This window comes from Microtus ochrogaster, unplaced genomic scaffold (genome assembly GCF_000317375.1).
Source record: "Microtus ochrogaster isolate Prairie Vole_2 unplaced genomic scaffold, MicOch1.0 UNK29, whole genome shotgun sequence".
In the NCBI taxonomy this organism is placed as follows: Eukaryota; Metazoa; Chordata; class Mammalia; order Rodentia; family Cricetidae; genus Microtus; species Microtus ochrogaster.
This window is the reverse complement of record NW_004949127.1, coordinates 960,250-976,123: the sequence shown is the minus strand read 5'-3', so window position 1 is coordinate 976,123 and position 15,874 is coordinate 960,250. Positions and strand designations below refer to the sequence as shown.

Here is a 15,874-nt window from a genome sequence, read left to right as displayed (position 1 = left end):
CACACTGTGTGTGTGTGGACATATTTAAATATGTATTTCAGTGTGAGTGATTCCACACTGTGTGTGTGTGGACATATTTAAATATGTTATTAAATCTAGTTCCCAGATTATTTTTTCAACTTGACAATGGTACGAAAGTGATTCATATCCAGCAGAATTGTACTTTTGTGAATTTTGAGTTTTGGGCATCACCCAGACCAATGATATCTGGTTCCATGCTCTCCCAACTGCATGGCACGGTTGCACCTCTGCTCCGTGGGCGGCACTGTCCACAAGGAGGCTGCAGATACGCTCCAGCGGGCCTTCCACTGCGGCTCTTCTTGCCCAAAACAGTTTTACACGATTATGGGTCACAAGTGTATAACATAGATATGCAAATGAAACACTTACTTATAAAAAACCAGACATTTGAAAACAATTCTTTTATAAACATTTCCCAGTTGCTAAAGGTAACAGCAGAATTAGCTACTAATGAGATGGGTGTGCTTGTTTGCCTCGCACAGTCTAACCCAGAGATACACTGATTCCAGACAAATACGAGGAAGGTAGGCAGAAGGAAGATATGAAGCATCTTTGTTGTCTGTGATTAAACCTGTCTGCTTTCACCAGAATGGAAGCCTTTGTACACAGAATAGACACGCTGGAGACCAATATGAAGGAGACTTGAATCCAGCTGTGCTGTTTCAGGCAGACATCACTGGCCTTGTGTGGTGTGGCAGTGGGCTGTGTGGTGCAAAGTGTGCACACCGAGCCTCCGGAGCCAACGCTGCAGTGATGTCCCACGGCGCAATTCACACAAGCTTCGCTGGAAACATCTCGGATTCATTGTGTGTTTGACTTTGAGTTAAAAATTACGTTAGAGGGGCTGGAGAGATGGCTCAGGGTTAAGAGCATCGCCTGCTCTTCCAAAGGTCCTGAGTTCAATTCCCAGCAACCACATGGTGGCTCACAACCATCTGTAGTGAGGTCCGGTGCCCTCTTCTGGCCTGCAGGCATACATGCAGACAGAACATTGTATACATAGTAAATAAATAAATTAAAAAAAAATTACGTTAGATTTATGTGTTTGAAAATTTTGCCTGCACAATGTGTATCTGTGTGGGCCTGGTGCCTAAGGAGGTCAGAAGAGGGCATTGGACCCTCTGGAACTGGAATTGTGGGGGCTGGGAACTGAACTGTGGTCCTCTGCAAGAGCAGCCAGTGCTATAACCCCTGAGCCAGCGCTCCAGTCCTTGAATTAATCTTTGGTACGAGAAGCCTTTTACACGATGCCACGTGTTCGCATGCTACCCATTCCCTTGAGGGATCTCATGTGCAGTCCTGACCCACAGCTGAGAGCTTTGTTCTACAGTGGGCTGGGATGCCTGAATGCTGAGTAGGTGAGATGTATTTGGTCTGGGGCCTCCTGTATCAACTAACAATTGAGACAATCCTCTAGAGATATACACACAGGCCAATCTGATCTAGGCAAAATCCTCTCAAAATTGACTAGAGACTTTGTCATGGTGACCATCAACACTAGCTAGGACTGTAGTCAAAATACACCCCTTGTCATAGAAGAGTCTGCGCCCTTGCATTTACAGGCGATCTGAGGACAATACAGCCCAATCTTAATTCTGACTGATTTCCCACGTTGGTATATTTATCACCCCCCCCCCCCACACACACACAGTCTGCCCTGCAGCAGATTATACTGGGAGACGCTGGCTTTGCTTCGCTGGGGCTCATCCCACTGGGCCTGTTGTGAACTAAGGCCAAAGGAACGAGTGGGAAAAACATTGCTGGTAGACAGAAAGATGACTAATTTGCAGATGGACACGCAGGATCATCCTGGAAGAGGAGGTGTTGCCAGGAGGCAACTGGCTTTCCCATGCTCTTGGTCACACTAGAAACCACCCAGTGGTTAGAGCGGCAGCTTGGTCTCAGGGCTTCTGGTAATGAACTGTCTGAGGCCCTTACTCTGAAGAAATTCCTACAAGGGCAGTGTTTGCTACTCCCAGGGCTCAAACCTTTCTAACATCCATAGATGGGGAAACCTTAGGATCCTTAGAAATCGCCCGACTGGTTGGTTTTATTGTCTCTGTAATTGACTCATAGTTATTATATATATGTGGCTTACAATGCGATGTTTCTATAGCCGTGTGCCCAGTGTGATGGTCAGCAGGCTAATTAGCATATTATCATCTCAAACATCTTCAAAGCTTCTTCTTCGCTGGTTATTTTGCAACACACATCTTTGTTAATGGTGACCTGCTGTGCGGGGGAAACGATGAGGCCTGTCCCCTCCTCTAGCTCTGGCACTCAGTCTCACTCCTTTGAGAATCTGAGTTCTGCCCTGCAGCTGGAACCTGGCTCTGCTTGACTCCCATGAGGCAACCTCTGAGGGGTTGAGGCCATGAGGTGGACTTTCCTGCTATCAGCGTGAGCGGCAGCTGCAGGGAGACCTCATTTAGAGCTCCCTGTGAATGTGAGGTTGAGCGAAACCCACTTATACAGAGAAAAAAAATTAACCTACAAATGAAGCACAGATTGGATTTATAAACTGAGCATCCCAATAATGTTCACTTCCCTCTCCTGGAAGTAAGAATCCTCCCTAAGATAGAGGCTCGCTTGTATTAGAATTTTAAAACCCTCATTTAGTTGTTATGTTGGCAATTTGCCTGTGGCCAGAATTCAGAAACAGGAGTTGATACATAATGCATAGGTTTGCAGACAGCCAACACGTTTGGTGGGATTTGGAATTTGCAAGCGATTTCAAGATCTCCTTTCGGGAGTTCTGTGGATTCAGCTCTTTGGTATGGTATCCATCCAATCAGATGGCTGCCGTGTTTCCAATCAGATCGCCACCATTACAGTTCTGTTATCTGCAAATCATCTGGTGCCTGAGGAAATGGGGGGTTTACTATTTTAATGTTTAAATCTACCTGTCTAAGCAGTGACTTCTTTTCCTGTGGAAACAAAGCTCTGCTTCTTCAAAGCCAACTTCCGGTCCTTTCCCAGCCTTATAAAGTACTTCTCACTTATTAGCTGTTTTGTACAGGGAACAACATTGCCTCAACATCCTGACTAACTCTCTCGGAAGGCTGATCTGTGTGCAGCTATTTTTCAGTAAACACTAATTAAACCACATTCACAATCTCATTAGCACAGGAAGACCGTAACACAAACACAGAGAGGAGCATAAACCAAGTCTTCTGGGAAGCCGGCGTTTGCAGCTCCATCCAGAGTTTGTTTCTGGAGCTGTCAACAATTCCTCGACTGAGTACTGATGTCTGAACTCGATGACACCATCTGCACTTGCTTGGCCAGAAAGAAACCAGAAGCCTTGACCTGGAATAGGCTTTCATTCATGGGTAGACCTGTGAGACTTTCATTCATGGATAGACCCAGAGGCGTGTGATAAGCTTTCATTCATAGGTAGACCTGTGATAGACTTTCAATCATGGGTAGACCTGTGATAGACTTTCATTCATGGGTAGACCTGTGATAGACTTTCATTCATGGGTAGAGCTGGAGACCTGTGATAGGTTTTATTCATGAGTAGACCTGTGATAGACTTTCATTCATGGGTAGACCTGGAGACCTGTGATAGACTTTCATACATGGGTAGACCTGGAGACCTGTGATAGGTTTCATTCATGGGTAGACCTGTGAGACTTTCATTCATGGATAGACCCAGAGACGTGTGATAAGCTTTCATTCATGGGTAGACCTGTGAGATTTTCATTCATGTGTAGACCTGTGATAGACTTTCATTCGTGGGTAGACCTGGAGACCTGTGATAGGTTTCATTCATGAGTAGACCTGTGATAGACTTTCATTCTTTGGGTAGAGGGGAGGAAGGTCTGGGGGTTTTCTTTTGGAAAACAGGAGTGTGTGCCTATTTGAATAGATGAAGGGCATGGAGAATAACTCCAGGGAAATACTGCATTAGTTAATGGTCAGGAAGAAACTAGACAGAGACAGAAGTTGAGCCCTGGGTGAGATCTTCTTCATTGCTTCACAGCCATTAGCTGATTTTGTGCTGTTGGACATAACAGGACAGAGGAGAGTGCAGGGATTCAGGAGCCGGAGATAGCTCATCAGGAAGGAGTACGCACTGCCCTTGCAGAGGACCTGAGTTCAGTCCCCATCACCCACATTCCCCCACTGGGAGATAGCTCATCAGGAAGGAGTACGCACTGCCCTTGCAGAGGACCCGAGTTCAGTCCCCATCACCCACATTCCCACACTGGGAGGCTCACAGCCCCTGTAACTCCTATCCCCAGGAGATCTACCATGTAGCACACCTGCCCATGCACGAACATACACACACATAAATAAGATTTTTTTTTTTAAAAAAGAAAACACTTGGGTTCAAAGGCTAGCTCTGTTGTTTAATTGTTGAGGAAATGATTCGGGAGTGCGCCTCGGTGAAATGAGTTTATTGCAGGTTCACAGTCTGCTCTCCTGACGTGAGGATGCGGTGAGGCATTGCATATAGAAAGGTCTGGTGTTGAGTTAGGAATGGTTTTGTTGTAACACCATAGCCTGGTGTGCTGCAGGTTGGTTCCCAGCGGTGCTGAGACAGCAGAGTCACTAAGAGGCGAGGCCTGGTGGAAGGTAGGTAGGTTGTGGGGTTCCTCTATCTCAGTTGATGTAATGCTGCCTTGCAGGGAGGGATAAGTCCCTTGCATCAGCTCTTGAGAAAATAGGTTATTACAGAAGGGACAGGCTTGCCCCCGCCCAGCTTCCTGCTTTCTGTTTTGCCATGTGACCTCTCTCAGTGTCATATGTACCTCTGACATGACACCTACCATGCTGTGACATGACTCAAAGGCCCTTACAGAGGTCAACAGACAGAGCCACCCAACCATAGCCTTTCTACCTCCAAAACTGTGAAATAAATAAACTGGCTTTCATGTGAATACAGCCTCAGATATTGTTTCAGGAAAATAAAAGAGTAAGACAATTATCCTTCATACGCTATTTTACTGAACGTTCACGTTTACTGTGTGACCGGCAGGGTAGACTTTCTCCATTTTATTAGCAAAGAGATTAAAACTCAAACACTGATTGACCCGATCTAAGTCCCACAGCTCTCTGAGAAGCCAGCCATGGGTGTCTGGGCATTGGCTTTTTCATTCTGCCCTTTATTATATTATGAACAAAGCGCATGCAGAAATCATAACCATTTCATAAGACATCAGAAGGAAGAGGACGAGAAGAGCAGTCTCCTAGTGGCCCCTTTATGTCACTAGTAGGCACCAAGTGTTGTCGGAGAGAGTTCTGAGGACACACGGGGGCCAGGCAGGTGGAGGTCCTCCCTAAATGGTGTTTCTAACCAGTGGCAAGAGATATACAGGAAATAAGAACAGTAATATAGGAAATGAGAACAGGAAGTGAAATGTTGAGTAGATGCGTGCCACGGAGAAGGTAAAGAGGACGGGAGGCGAGTGCCAGATGAGCCAGAGTTCTGGCTAAGAAGCCAGAGAAGGCCCCGTCGAGAAAGTACCATGGACCAGAGCAGAGCCACGAAGAGGTCAGAGAATGGCTAAACTGAACTAGGGGCACACTTAGCATGACACAGAATGTGGCAGAGCACAGGGCATGAGAGGATGAGAAGATGAGGCCGGCAGGGCCACGAGGGATCAGATCATCTGTGCAAGGGCTTGGCCTCGAGCTAGAGGAGTGAAGGTGTGCTTTGTTTCCACTGCTGTGGCTTTGGGGCTAAGACAAGCTCACAACGGAGAACCCTGAGGGAGACCCGTGAGGAAGGCCTTGCGGTGGCTCAGCCACAGGCTGTGCTGGCTGGAATCGGGGCATTCACAGCAGCAATGGTGGGACAGGTCGCTGGATTCCAGATACAACAGCTCGATGCTAGGGTTCCCGGGTTATAAGGTGTGGGGGCACAGAGGGGAGGGGGCCAAATATAACAGAAGTTCACGTCCATTATACACATGGCTGCAGGAATCTGCAGTTTGGAGTCAGAAGGGGTCCACACAGCCAATACGAATGTGGGAGGCTTCAGCATGTATAGAGCGTGCAGCCAAAGACTCGTTCTAAGTCTCCAGAGCCATTGTGCCTGGGGCCTTATGCTCTGACATTTGGACCATAGGCAATGGATAGAACCAAGGAAGGAGAATGAGAAGGCAGAACTGGCGGGTTCTGTGTAGGATCACGCACAGAGGCAGAGACCATGTTCCTTTCAGTGGGCGTCCTGCGTGCCCAGTTCAGGGCTGCACACTGAAAAGTGCTCAGAATGAACAGGCGCTGGAGACTCCCGGGTTCCCGGATCCCAGTGGACCCCATCTCTATAAAGGACTTCCCGCCCCACCTTCTGGTTGCTCACTCCAAGAGACAAGGGTCGCCTGTGATTTCTGTTGTTTTAATTCCTCTGGCATAAGACATTGATTCTCTCACCGAAATTTCCAATCCACCTTGCCCGCCATCTTCATCACCACCCCAGGGAGGACACCAGTGGTCCTTCCTGGTCCTGTAAGGTCTTCTCTTCCTGAGCCCCACTTTCCAGCCCCAATCTATTCGCTCAGCCCCTGGAGTGACTTTTTAAAACCACAAGCCAGACTATGTCACTCCGCTGCTTAGCTCCTTCGTTTGCTTTGGGGTTTTTTGAGCCAAAGCGTAGGAACAGAAGTTGTTTTCAAATCTGAAATACTCTGTGTACCCCATGTCTACCCAGACTCCTATGGGGCACCCTCAGAACATGGTCTGTGCCCCCTTTGCTTGTCCAAGAGTTGTGCAGACCCCGAGTCAATGCCAGTGTACTCTCAGCCTCTTTTTGTTCCAGACACCCTGCACGTTTCTCAAGGATCTTTGCTTTAGTTCCGTGTTTCCTCAGGTGAGACATACCTGCTTCTCAAACACTGGCATTCTCAACGGTTTACTCCAAGAAGGGCAGTGTGGGATTTCTTAGTTTATTTTGGGCCACATGCAATCTTCCAGGGAAGTGGGGGAAAAAAGGAAAAAGAAGGGAAGGGAGGAGGGATGGGGGAGGGGAAGGAAGGGAAGGGAAAAGAAGGGCAGGGAGGGGAGATGATTGGAGGGGAGAGAAGGGAAGGGAAGAAGAGAAGTATAGATTTTGGTATCGATGGAAAACAACAAATAAATGAGAAGACACCAAATCATCACTAGAGAACCAAGAACTTGATAGGTGAAGCCAACTTTCTATCTAAAAAGAAAAGAAACCACAGTTCAAAACAAACAAACCCACCACACCTCCACTAAAGACAGCGGTGGCCAGCGAAGGGCGCGGTCCCCCTTCTTCTGTTCTGCATCTGTGAGGGGAGGAGCATGTGGCCTTGCACTTCTGTGATTCCCCAAAAGGTTCTGAAAACTCCCTGTCTTCACTCCTCTGCTCCCAGAATTAGATTTTCCAGGGAAAAGCCCATAACTTACCCTCGGCAGCCTGGCTAACTTTGGAGGAGAAGTCTCCGTGCATACTGCACCAAGCTCTCCTAAAACGGAATGTACAACAAGGTGCTAGCAGCCAAACTCACATTGGCTGTAATGAAGGACCCAGAACCCTCAGCGGTCCCCAGAAGAGAGAAGGGTGGTTGAAACGCCTGCCTCTTGTAGGGAGCTCAACCCTCGCACTAAGCGGTCGCTTTGCCTCTTCTGTTTCAATTATGAACACACAGCTAGAGAAACGGTTCCTAAAAATCTCAGGAAGATTACACATGCTATGAACAACAGGAAAAGCGTGCTTGTTTCAGGTGTTCGCATCTGACTGATGGTTCAGTTCTACAAATTCATGCCTGCACTGTCTGCTTATGATTCTTACCAGGGAAAAGCATGACTTAGCAAGAACTGGAGGGGCCCGATAGCGTCCCTGCTGTAAAACTAGCGGAGTGTGACAGGAGGCCACCCAAAGCAGCTGGCTGCACACTCAGGCAGCTTAGGACGTTAAGCCGAACGCATCAAGGGAGGAGTTAGGTGTGGAGGGGAGGACTGGGGAGCCGGCTAACTTCCCGACATCATCGTTTTCTGAAACAGAGTATTGTCTCTAGTCTGTGGGAAGACAAGCTGAGGTAAGGGTCTAGGACTCACAGCGCCACGCGGATAACAAAATAGCTTGCTGAAGAGGTTGGAGAGAGGGCGCGGCCGTTAAAAGAGCTTGCAGCTCTTGCCGCGCACCCAGGTTCAGCGCCAAGCGCTCACACGGCAGTTCACAACTGTTTGTGACTGCAGGTCCAGGAGATTGGGTGCCCTCTTCTGACCTTCATGGACTCCTGCACACACAGGTAGTACAAGTAAATTCACATAGGCACACACATAAATCAGGAAGGAAGGAAGAAAGTTTAAGTGGCTCGCTGAAGTCAGAGTTAACAGTTCCACTGCTTACAGTCAAGTCTCTTTTCCAAGAAATGCCTCATGCTTCCTGGGTGACGGTCACTCACCTACGACCACTTTCCCTGCCTGAGGTGACAGGGTTAGGGCGTAAGCTGACCTGGCACAAAGGCTGCTGCTGGGCTGCAGACTCGATAGACTGTTCTTTCTGTCGTCTCCCCCGCGGCAGGAGATGAAGCCCTACTTTCTCTGGGTGAGCTCAGGGCTGCAGGTTCTAAGACACTGGAGGACTTATTTTACCGCATAGGCATTTTAGACTGGGGAAGGACTGGCCTTGGGCTCTTTTCAAAGCTTTATTTTTTACATTGATATCAATAAAACATATTTTTGATAGAAAAATCTCAACTGAGTATTGTCTAACAATATTTTTTTTCCCTCCTTAAAATATGGAAACATCCCTTTTCACCTGTCTCATCACCAGAAGAATGCATCATTTTGGTAGTTCCCTGTTATCTGAATGGGATATGTTCTGAGATCCTGTGCGCATGTCTGAATCCACAGAGAGTAGTGACCCCATACATAACTATGCTATTTTTCTTATATGTATCCATGAAAAAGTTTAATTTATAAATCGGACACAAGAGATTAACAAAAACTTACAAGCAAATAAAGCCATCATTGAACTGAAATAAAGGTTATTGAATTGTTTGTTGCTAGAATTTCCGTGAAGTATTTTTGGATGGAGTAGGGCATGAGTAACTGCCACTGTAAGGGGGGGAAACCAAGGTAAGGTGGGGGAAACAGTGTGACTGGCTGTAAAACACTTAAGAAGCTAAGCTTGGTGGCACAGGCCTTGAGCCAGTACTCAGGAGGCAGAGGCAAGAGGATCACAGTGAGTTCAGACCAGCTTGGTCTACTAGTGAACTCTTGGTGATAATGTGTTTCCATTTCGCTCCGTCCCTCCCTCCTGGTTATGGGAGGCTGTGACTCTGTAGCTAGAAGCCATGAATGATGGGTGAGTGCCATCAGTGACTTCAGTCATGTGATTCTGGGGAGTGCCGGAGCAGAAAGTGGTGGTGAGTACCTTCTGTAGGAGGAGCCTTCAGTTTCCTGACACGGATGGCACCCCTTACTGGTCTCCCTGGGTATTCCTGTTCCCCCAGATCTCTTTTGTGCGCCGTAGCCCCAAAGACCATCCTTTCTACCTAGGCGCTCGCATTTTCCAACATCCTCCCTCTCCAGAGACCTCTGAGCATTGAGACCTAACTGAGCTCCATCTACACACCCCTGTCACAGCTTCTGTTTAACCACGCCAGGCATTGGTTATTTACACAATTTGCTCAAGGTCAGCATCTCTAGCCAGATGTTGAACCAATTGCAAGAGAGGGCCTGTCTTGATTTGTATTTTATCTCTGATTCTGTGAGAGGAGGTGGCGAGGCAGACTTGATGTGGGGAGGTGGGTGTCATGTCGATCTAGTCTATCTGTCTGACTAGATAGGCAGGGCATGATGGATGAGGTAACCAAGGAAACCACTGTTGGAGTGTCGCCCGGGGGTTAAAATGCTGCTTTGTGGTTAGCATCTTGAGGTGAAGTAGGTTCTTGCCACCATCTCAGAAATGGAACGGCAGGGCGCTTTCTTTGTATCCCACCAGCAAACCCCCCAATACCCAGGGAAGTAAAATCCAGAGCATGCAAGGTACAGAGGGGTGAACTAAAGGTGGCATCCTGGGGGCGGAGCTTAGCAATGACATCACAGGAGGGAGAGGCCCATAAGAAACTTCTTAGAAATCTACACTGTAGAACCCAATGGGCTGCCGCACTCACCTGGGGTGTTCATATTGGATTGCAGTTTGCCTTGCTAAATCAGCTTTTGCTTAAACCATCTGTGTCTCTCTCGGCGGAATCCGTTCTCTGAGAAGACAAGGACCCAGGCGAGGACTTCACCAGGGCCTATGCTGTGCTTGCAGACTGCGCACGCCTCTCCTGTAACTATTATCACTAACAAACCGCCACACATTGGCAAGAGCAGCCATTTCTTCTGCTGCAGCTCCCCGATTCCACCCCTTTCCTACACAGCCATTCCTTGAAGAACCCAGCCGGCACTCACAAGGTGCTCTGCTTCAAGAACCAACACTACAGACCATCTACCGTGGAGAGAAAACATCGCAGTGCCTCTGACCCCATCCTTTATGGTGGTCTCCAAGGAGACGCTGCATCGGTTATATTCCTGCAGTGAGTTCGCTCTGTACAGTTTCAAGGCAGCTAGGATAGCATCCACCGGCACAACCCGCTCACCTCCTTCAAGGTAACCCCAACATCAACTTTCCAGGGAGCCCTCTCTCACATCTCTGGTTACAGTTTTAATGTCTGACCCTCCTTGTGCACGTTACTGTCTGCCTTAGTTAACACTGAAGACTTCAACACTAACCGTTTTATGAGGTTTACTGTATGTCTTCCCCTACTGAGAAGGCTTTGAAAAGGCACAGTTTTGGTTCTCTTGCTCACAATCCCCACAACCCAAGAGTCTAGAACAGCACTCAGCACATACCGGCTCCTCGATAAAAGTCCACTACTGGACAGAGTTATAACTCAGTTCTGTCAGTTTTGGTGTGACCCGTTCTCTTCTGCCCCTTACCTTCCTGCTCAGCTTTCAGTAAAACAAGACATAACTGTTCTTAGTAAAACAGAGGATGCGCCTTTTATGATCAAATCAGTTCATCTTTTAAACACACTCGTTCTCACCACTGACTGACTCAAAGTCTATGCCCAGCAGTAACCAGTGTTACAAACGCGAGTGAAACACGGTACCTTGCTGGATGAATTTACGGGAAGCTCACAGTATTTCTCTTTCAGTAGACCCTTCAAATGTTGTGTGAAAGAGTATCGCCATATTAAAGAATCGGAGAGTCAAGGTTAGACTTGCTATCTAACAGGTTAGATAGCAAGGTTCAGAAAACTGTATTTTCCTCAGTCAGCACAGGGACTTGGAAGAAAGCCCAGCAGAGGTTTAGGGAGGATGATGTGTGTGTGTGTGTGTGTGTGTGTGTGTGTGTGTGTGTGTGTGTGTGCGTGCATGTGGATATGTGTGTGTGTATGCTCTTCTCGATGCTAGTAAGAGTGGCTCAGTCTCTAGTCCTCACATCACAGCAAATCCCAGAAGATAAAGGACGGCACTCGCTCTGAGCTTCTCTTGGCCTTCACACCTGAGCTGGGACAGCTGAGTGGCATCAGATAGACTTAACATTTCATGATCCGGTGATCAAAAAGTGGCTAAACACATGAGCATGTGTGTGCACTCACATACAAACCTTAACACTTGCCCCTCTGCTAACCAGGCCAGGCCAAGCTGAAACATTCTACAACCCGTGAGTCTCACAAATAGATAATCACATACTTAAAACTACCCACCATTGCTGGACCTGGGAATGTACTAACCTCACTAATGGCAAGTGCAAAAGAAACCACCTTCTGTCTTTTCTACATGGATGTAACTTCTGGTCATTCAAGCTTAACCACGCACGATTGCAGAGTTTATTAGCAGGAGCTGCTTAGCGGACACGGGGCCAGCAAGCACAGCCTCTGTGGCGAGCTGCATAGATGAGCTAGGCAGAGGTGACATTAGAACTATGCATTCACCATGCATAACCAGCAAACACCTTAGATTTATGAGGCAGGCACAGCACATTCCGAAGCACAAATAAAACCATGATGCAAATGACTGGAAGTGACGGCCTCATTCTTCCACCTTGAGGCTATGTCTGAGCACTCCGATATGTTTACTCTCAAAGTCTCACGAATCCAGACTTTGAGCATGGGCTGGAACAGAGTGATTATAGCTAAAGAATGCCAGAGGAAAAATATGAAATTCATGTGAGCAATTTTGTCAAAGGAGAGAGAGCTATACAGGCAAGGGTGTGGTGTGGGGGATAGTGACTCTATTTGAATAATGGGGCATGAATTTGCCAATATTCTCATGCCTCTGGGGATATGTGACAGTATATGAAATGATAGAGAACATCATTCTAATTTTCCAAGCCAATTGCTTGCTTTTTTTTAAAGGGTAGCATGATCCATCATGATAAAATTATGTAAAATGAAGATTTGATTGTGTTCACAGAGAAACCAATGATAACAAAAGGATTGTATACAGAAGCCCAGCACCAAACAGGAGTGAGCATGTGTCGTAGATTAAGAGTGAGTTGGATCATTTTTCAAAACCTTAGCACCTGTATTTTAAGTGTGATATTACACTCAAACACAACAACCTGATACTTGCTGTATTCCTTATTAGTTTACAAAGATTCTGGTGTGTTTAAAGAATGTTTATGTAAATGAGACTTGTCCTTAGTAACTGGAGTGACGGGGAGGGGATTATGAGCCCCCACCCTTAGGTGAGGCACTGTTGGCAGTTGCTGGCTTCTGAGGAAGGAAGCGTTGGTTTTCTTTAAGGGTGTGGTCCTTGGGAGGTCAACCATGTTCTATTGGATGGCCCCACACCTGCATGTTTACAGACAGCATAAATTGGACTGGTGAGTTTTCTAAATGTGTGTGTGTGTGTGTGTGTGTGTGTGTGTGTGTTTCAAAGGACATTTGAATGGTGGTGGAAGCTGGATCTGGAAGAACAGTTAGGGGGTAAATGAGATCAAACTACATTGCATACATGCTTGAAATCCTCAAAAGATTCATAGAAATATTTTATTTAAAAAAGTCAGAATGAACATTATTCCTAGCTAAAAGTGTAAACCGTGCCCCATAACACACCTAAGAATCATGTTTTTGTTTTGTTTTTGTTTTCCCCAAAGAGATGCTCTGCGGAATTCCATCACCAGCATTTCTTGAAAGCTGTGTGTACATGTGCCTGGGTAACAGGGCAGACTAAACACCAGATGGGATGGAAGGCTGAGGGTGTCTGTCAGCTGGTAGACCAGAGAGATAACTGCTTTCCTCAGAAACCACGCTCTTTACCTTCAAAAGGTACAGGCTAGAAAAGGTTCTAGCAGGAAAACATTTAATCTACAAGAAGGGTAGGAGCTATCTTCATGACAAGGTTGGCTTCAGAGGTGGTTATCATGGTGGTTTGGGCCTATCACCCAAATGGCTCAGGAATGTGAAGGGGGCTTGATGATTACTGGGGAGAGCACAGGTGCTCACCTGGATGCTGCAGGTGGGCTGCTGGCTAGTTTTATGTCAACTTGACACAAGCTAGAGTCATCAGGAAGGAGGGACCCTCAACTGAGAAAATTCCCCCATGAGATCTGACCGTGGGGCATTTTCTCAATTAATAATTGATGGGGGAGGGCCCATCCCCTTGTGGGTGGTGCCGTCCCTGCGCTGCTGGTCCTGGCTTCTATAAGAAAGCAGACTGAGCAAGCCACGAGGAGCGAGCCAGTAAGCAGCTCCCTCCATGGCCTCTACATCAGCTCCTGTCTCCAGGTCCCTGCCCTGCTAAGTTCCTGTCCTGACTTCCTTCAGTGATGGAAGTGTAAGCTGAATAAACCCTTTCTTTCCAGGCTGCTTTGGTCGTGGTGTTTCAACCCAACAATAACAAGCGTAACTGGGACACCAGGGAAGTACAAAGAGAAAGTGAAGATTTCCCTCCCAACTCTCCAAAGCCCTCCTTCCTTAGACTCCCTCACAAGACACAGCTGTGACAGCTAGATATGGGGGCAATTTTTATCAGTCAGAGATGACAGAGGAGGTAGAATGACAATAAACCAGTTTCTTCACAGATTGAGGAGACGGAATTATAAAATGCCCGCAGGATGAAGCATGCAGGAGCTCTCTGAATGCAGCGGCTCGTGATTAAGTATGAAGCTGACTCCTAGGCAGGGAACATCAGGAAAAGAGGTCTCACCTGACACCAGGATGGGACAGTGGGGTCCCTTCAGGCCAGCAGGCAGGATGGAAAAACTCAGAAGCGTGTCCTCATGTAGCCCTTAGGAGAAGATGGCCAAACACCCAAAAATGCAAAACGCACTTGGGCACTGAGTTGAGAAAAAGCCCCTAAAACTTGGGAACGTAAGACAGAGGGAGGGTGAGTCGCTGGCCCTCACTCCTCCGAGGGCTCCTTTCTCTTTTCCCACAGCTTCCATCATTCACGACAAATCTCCAGGCTGTGCCTCTCACACAGGCTCACCTGGGAAGTCAGGGCTGATAGCTGAGGTTGGGTCTATCTGCTAGTCCTGGATCAGAACCCGCTCCAGCTTTGGAGCAGCGCATCCCCTCCCCCATCGCTCCTGAGCAAAACAGTGTTTAGCTTCTAGAAATGGGGACATTTTAAATAACCCCTCCTTCAAAGGAAGTCACAGCATCATATAAGTCAAAGTTCACTCGGGTAGTGTTCATGGCCCGAGGAATAAATAACGTTGGCATAAACAAGAAGTCTGGCCAAAGCTAACAGGAGAGACTGTAGGCAGAGCTTTGAATGGGTTTCCTTTCTCCTTGGGTGCTGGGACTGAGCCCTGGGCCTGGGCATGCTCAGTGGGTGCTAGGACTGAGCCCTGGGCCTGGGCATGCTGAATGGGTGCTGGGACTGAGCCCTGGGGCTTGGGCACGCTAAACACAAGGTCATCCCATCCCTTAGCCCCACACCCGCATCCTCAGCCTGGTGCTGTGTTCAAAGCTCTTCCTGCTGGGGCCTGAGAACATCTGGAGAATCAGGTCCTCCTGTAGGTAGGGGAGCCTGTTTTGGTGTCCATCTGCCATATCTTCTGTGTTGAGGTCAAACGCGACCAGGAAATGGCCCATGGGAATCTCTGCTAACTCGTGTCCCCACAGTGGGAGCAGGAAGCGATCACAGTCGCCCAGCGGCCACAGCCAAGCGTCCAGGCTTTTTATAAAGGGAAAAAGGACTGTTTATGCAGTGCCTTAGGGTAAGTGGAGGAGGGCGCTCAAGGCTTGACCAAGCCAAGTCTCTCTGGCTGCCCCTGAGAAAGCCGGCCACACAGCCCATTCCCAGGTTCACCAGGAGCCCTCATAGGCAGCTTGAGAAGGATCCGCCAGAAGAATCCTCAGGACTGGAGAGATGGCTCAGCAGTTAGGAGTGAACACGGCTCCTGGGAGGATTCTATTTCACTTCAGGTGCCCACACTGGGTGGCTTCATAACCCCCTGTGACTCAGATCAGGGGGCGGGGTATGACACCTGTGGCCCTGGAGGGCCGCTGCACGCATGAACACACAACCACACACAAACACTGAATTTAAAAAAAAAATCTTAAAAAGGAAAGTCTAGTAATTATAAAAAAAAGAAAAATATTTCAAATTTATTACTCATGCTCCTGTTGATTCAGAATAATTTCCTGTTTCTCTTTGGCTAACAGGTGCACTTGGCTATTCTAACGGGCCATCTTGTAATGGCTGATCCTGGTGTGCACCACATCCGGAATCAACTGGGCGCCGGCGAGGGATTTTCTGGGTCACACCTTCTGGCAGCAGCCCATGTGAAGGACACGGGAAAAGGAAGCATTTGCTTGTCCTGACTCTCCAGGGCAGTTTCATCTATCCTGTTGCTGAGGTTTCCCTCCATTATGTGAGAACCTACTTCATCCGGATTCCTACACGGAATCAGCAACTCTTCAGAAACACC

The 15,874-nt window shown here is 47.7% G+C and overlaps 1 protein-coding gene across 4 annotated transcripts in view; it reads right to left on the bottom strand.

Annotated features, from left to right (window-relative positions):
- Nucleotides 1-15,874, bottom strand: part of Ncald (neurocalcin delta) — a 357,614-nt gene that overhangs the window by 22,711 nt on the left and 319,029 nt on the right. The window lies entirely within an intron of this gene.